Source organism: Branchiostoma floridae, chromosome 9, assembly GCF_000003815.2.
Source record: "Branchiostoma floridae strain S238N-H82 chromosome 9, Bfl_VNyyK, whole genome shotgun sequence".
NCBI classification, from domain to species: domain Eukaryota; kingdom Metazoa; phylum Chordata; class Leptocardii; order Amphioxiformes; family Branchiostomatidae; genus Branchiostoma; species Branchiostoma floridae.
Genome location: NC_049987.1, coordinates 8,292,390 through 8,298,389, shown reverse-complemented (window position 1 = coordinate 8,298,389; position 6,000 = coordinate 8,292,390).

Below are 6,000 nucleotides of genomic sequence, written 5' to 3'. Positions count from 1 at the left end.
TTGTTAGAAGATCTACCGGAGATATGCTACCCGAGGTTTAGAATATATTCAAGGTCACCAGACTTTTGTAACAATACAGTGAAAGAAAGAAACTTTCTATATTGCATTAGCAAACAATTATATGGTTCTACATCCACACACAACTGTGTTGGCTCTTCAAGGGTATCTGAGACCCAAAAATAACGATTATTTTGTATATATAACGTTACAATTCTGTGTCTTTAGAAGATTGGGAGGGGGGAGGGGGGGCGATACAATGTCACTGATTCATGACGTGTCATGACGTCATCTGTTATTTGTGGAACACTCTTCAAGCAGATGCGAATAGAGCAGCTCGTTTTTACTCAGTAGAAGGGAGGAAAGGAATGTGGTAAACTTGAGTTGTTCACAGTCACCAAGGAGAAGCTACGAAGAAAAAACTGGATTTTTTGTTGTTGTTCTGGGAAGGTCGTTTGTAGCAGTAACGCACAGCATGAACTAACTTACAGCAAGAACTTCCTTTTAAATTTTACACATCGGATTGTAGATTCAAACCTTGTAGATTGTAGATTCTTTCTTGATATTTTTGGTGAAAACATTTGTCTAAAGCCCATTCCCCTACTATGGCCTTCAAACTTGATCCAATTACATGCATGATCGGAATTCGGTCTTAAGCAAGGTCATATGTGGTTGGGAGGCGGTCGGCAAGGTCACTGACTAGTCTTGAAATTGTCTGCTCTCAAACCTGAATATGAAACAAAATTAAAGACGGTAAATTCCGATTTCAAAACATATCAGAGGCTATCTACCCAGTGTAACATTTAGCACTTAAGTGAGGGTGTAATTTCGTGAGCTTTCGTGTGAACGCACATGTGTATGTGTGTTTGTGTATGCGTGTAAATATGTGTATCTATCGTGTACGTTTGTGTGTTTTTAAGAGATGCTCAACCAACTATTATTCTATCATTCTCCGAGTAAAATTCTTCATAATTCAACACCCCTTCCCATGTACAAGCCTTTCGTTGTTCTTGTTGCTAAACTCATCGAGACTACAATTGCCACATGGTAAATTCTCGACGTCGTTAGTATCTTTAGACAGATGGAGCAAATGTTTCCGGTAATTCGGGTAAAGGACACCATATGTGTGAACGAGCGTTCCCTCTATACCCTCCCTCCCAATCCTTTCTATGCCACCGCCAGAGGCCCTCTCCCAAACCCCTATCCCATTCTGTCCGACAACTATGGACAATCTGTTACAGTTTAGCCCCCATGCGGGTGTTAAAATATCCAGTACAAAGCTCTAAAAATGAGCGTTACCCGATTAACCATTGTATGTACAAAACCCAACGCGTCTGTGTGTTGTAAAGAAGAGAGAAAAAGTGTGGCAATGAAAAAGCATTGCCATGGCGACGGTAATATTGTTTGACTTTTTTGTAACGTATTGTATTGTATGTTGATAGAGATGATTGAGGAATTGTATGCTTGGTAAGTCATGATGATGTTCCGGGCTGTATGTGCTAGTGTCGTAGTGTCGCGATACGTTGGCTTAATGTACTGTGTAGTATGATGTTGTTGATACACAAGTTAAGTATTATCATGAAGAAATATCAATACAATTAAACTAAAATTAATATGATTATGTCAAACATGCTACATGTTACATTGATATTTTGCAATAATCTGCGCCTGGCCAGATAAGTGTTTATGGCAGCGGTTCCAAGGAATCAAGGCATCTGGCCAATGCTGCAATGTTGATGTAGGTATATGAATAAGCCATTCTATAACATCTGCTCGAAGATCAAGAGCTAAACGACCTTCTGTGGCATACAGGGAGATAGAAAGTTACGGTAGGTTGGTACTTGCGGGTAAAAACTTCTCGGTTCAGTTGAAATACGGGTCAAAGTTATGTGCATTTCGTGGATCTTTTTCCCTGGGAGCCAGCCGAGATCGAGCCTGGTTATCACACCGCAGCCCAATCTCAATATCTATCGTGCAGGGGTCTGGCAGGATGACTGTAGAATGGCTCTCCAAGGCCCTTGGTCAGAGAGAGGAGAACCTAGGATTGATAACCACCCCAGGTAGCCAGCTACAACACACCACAGTTGGTCAGCAGGCTATTGTAGTAGCGAATCAGGGACTAGATATGGCTCAAGGGTGTAATGAGCTATTTTTCAAAATAACAGCAGAACTTTAAGGCTGGAACTTTGTAAGGTCCACCTGCCCTTTCCCCCAAAAGGGTAGCGATAACTCCTTCGGGTTAAACTCCCCCGGAGCGCTAATGTGAGATCGGCGGGCTGACTGGCTTGGTTCCCCGAACTAAACTCGCTAGCTACCCGGTCCTGTCTGGCTCCCAGGGTATGGATCTTGAAACGTGCTAACTGTGATTAAAACGCAAACGGACACTCCTTCGTCGGGATTTTCCTATTTTGAAATACTCCCCGTGGAAGTAGGGCATGATCATGATACAGAAGCCACTCTTCATGCCGATTTAGTTTTGTTCCGTGCTACTCAGTGTACATGACGACCTGTTCGATGTGTGCCCTGGTGGTTTGTGATCTAGACGAGAGTCCTGTTTACGTCTGCCCTCTAAAGGATTTCTTATCCCGAACTCTATTCTTTATCCAAAAAAGGACTTCCGGGCCCTTGTCCCAAGAATTTTTCTAGCTTTTTTTTCCATACGTCCACGTTTTCGTGCAGCGACCTAGCGATGAACGTTTTGGGGGCCCAGAAGGATAGTGAGGTCGGGTTTACGTCAAACTGAAGGGTTTACTTCCTATGCCGGGACACGTGTTCGTCGGGCCCATGCCGGCCACGGGGTGCCACCTCCCCGCTTGCCGCTTGGTGACGTGGGTGGCCGGGCCCTTATCGGAAGCTGGGCGCTCCAGGGAGAACATGAGATGGGGCATCTTAGTTTAAGGTTATGTCAGGAGGAGGAAGAGACATGTCATCCTTTTGGGTAAGCGTGATTATCGTCGCGATGGTTCTGCTCTGTTCTGTGAGTGGTTCTGTTCTAGTGATCAGTGGCGGTTTGTTTACATCTCCGTGAAGGGGGGGGGGGCGATTATGTGGTACTTATTTCCTCGAGGCCCTCCCTCATGGATGCCTTTGGTTATCACTTATCAGTAACGCATATTTTATTCTGATCTAAACAAACACAGAAACGCTAAACCATGTGTATAACGGTGGGGCACTACATCCTCTAATCAAGGAGGTTAACCTCCTTGCTCTAATCAAACCTCGTTGTGACTAGGACGTCCTCTCTTACTTGTCTAATATTTCTTCAAAACATTTACATCTTTCCAAATTATGCCTAACAACAGTTATGGGAAGACCAGTATAGGATTCCATAAGAAATGAACCGTTAAACGCTGTTATGTGACCTTTGACCTTATAAAATACAACACGGCTGATCTCATTGACCATATTTCACCTTGAATTAAGTTAAACAATTATAACCGTCCACAATGGCCCATCTGCAAGACCGAGCTGAAGTTAGCAGCCCGTTTACCAGCACCAGTTGTGGCACGTAGACACCACGCACTCGCAGTTGCACGTACGTCGGTTTGTACCCTTAGCTTTAAAATGGTTAGACCAGTCCTGCTATGTATCTCAAGAACATCTTGATGTTTGAGTCTACACGACATGAAGAGTGTATTCATGTTTACTGTACTATACCTTGGACATTTTGTATCAAACACTCTAAGGTGCAACACGGTATCTTTAAGCTATACTACGTAATGTTTGGACAATACAGTATGTTTTTTGTTGGGTTTCGCCTGCGTGCCTGTCTTGATCAGGCGGTCCAGGGCGCGACTCATCTTTAAGTCGATCATACATGAATGTTGTGATCGAGGCACACCTCTCGTAGCTTTCTTAGCCCGGCTTGCACCGAATGGTTCTACAACTTACATAGAAATAAACGTTAAAAGGGGAAAATTTGTCATAAAATGCCGTCCTGCATGGGGCTAATAAGTCGTGTATGTGTAGAGAGTCGTGAGCATGACAGGCCCATTTGTCACACCGACTCAAAGGGTGACTACCACATTCCAAACCAAAGATACTGTAAGTCGACAACGCATGATGAGTGTGTTCATGTTTACTGTGCACTTGGGGAAGTTTGTATCAAACACCTTAAGGTGCAGCAAAGTAACAGTAAAGATCACGGCGCTGCAATCCATGAAGATCGAGCGGGTACAAAAATAACCTGGAATCCAGTCTACCGTGGATTGGCCAGGCAGACGAAAAACCAAAATACTAGTAGTGCAATTTGGTGAAATTTCACCACATTCGCAAGCGTGCCTCTATTGACTCTCACCGGACGTTTGTATCATGTATCTGTCTCGTGATATGTTCTGGTACTTCCCACTTGTGGCTATGCCTTGTTTGTTCATTCTCAACTTTCTGTGATGAATGTGAGCACTCATTTGTTAGACATGAAAATGACGTCTAAAATAATAGGTACAACCACACCTGGAGGCATAATAAGATCTTCACCTTACGGAGACTCATGATCAGCATAGAAAACTTAGTTTCTACGTGTTGTCGGGCGTGTACGGGGGTTGAAGTCTGTAATCATTACTGCTTTCGTTGGGTGTTTGGTCAACGCTGCGATATCAAAATTCCCCCGTTACCTATTTATACAATCAAGGATAAAACCTTACAAATGTGGCCTTACAAGAGGGTGGTAGAATGCCTCGCGGGAGGTATTCATTCACACCATGTCGTATAACAGTTCTCTCGAAGGCGATTAATCTATATGCAAAACAAATGGCTTCTGCTGTTAGGCCGACAAAAGATCTCTCAACGTTATGACACCGGCCTTTTCCTTTGATAGCGATATGTGATGTGTCGAGCGATTGCATACCAAAGGAAGTTCTCACTGTAGCCGCCCAAGTAATACTAGTAGTTAGATCATGGGAGTGACCTGACAATGTGGGGACCCCAACAAACTCCAAGGGTGGCGGAGCAGTACCAAATCCACACAGTCAGGTTACTCCCAGGATCTAACTGACTTAGAACATGGCCATCTTTCCGAAGCAAAAATACACTTTTTTTAGTCATTTAGAAACATGCAGTTTTCCTAGCTAGCGGACAGACAGGCTATATTCTTCTCCTATTTGTCATTCATGACCCTGGTGATGGCGCCTCACACCTTTTGCTCATGAGGGTTGTGTGAAATTCATGTCTGGTTTTATAACACTTTTTTGCACCACAATGCCATTGTTTTTTGGGTGTATGTCAGTTTGATCCCAGTTCCCAACCTGACCTCAAATGAAAGGAGTCGGCCCAAAATTAGCACCTTGCCGCGGCCTTTGTTTTGCGATGTTAAACCCTGCTGTGTCCTATTGTTCCGGCGTGCCGGCGGCAGTCCTTTGTAAGCCATGTTTGACTCCCCATAAAAGCCGCATAATGAGCCAGTCATGACGTCATGGCAGCGGCAGGGACCGAGGCCGGCCCTATTAGAAGTCCAGCACCGGAAAAGTTAAGCACTGGAAATCCAGTGCTCGCATTGGGTTCAGCACTGGAATTCCAGTGCTGAGGGAGCATGAGCACTGGAACAAGGCCGTTCAGCACTGGAAAACCAGCGCTGACGTTTGTTCAGCACTGGAAAACCAGTGCTGAGGCCGATTCGACCCATTGATTCAGCACTGGAACACCAGTGCGGAGACCGTTACTTTTGTATACTTGCTTGTCAATTAGAGTGAACAATAAAAACAATGCCGATAGTCGGTTGGGTGTATGTAAATCAAGACCAATTTGCACCTTAATGTTAATGTTGTTTTTTTCAAAAGTGAGTCGAAGATGGTTCAAAAGGGACAAATTATGAGCCGACTCCTTCCCCTCTTTCAACCTCCTTGGTAGGACGTGGCATGTCTGGAAGGCCAATTTCTCGAGTATGTTCAGCCGTTTTCACAGTATGTTAGGACGAGTTCCGTACACAGCCCGACACGTCTGAGTTCCAGCTTGAGCTGGCGGACGTTTTGCTGCAGCCTATTGGCATCTCTGCCGAACTGTTCTGTA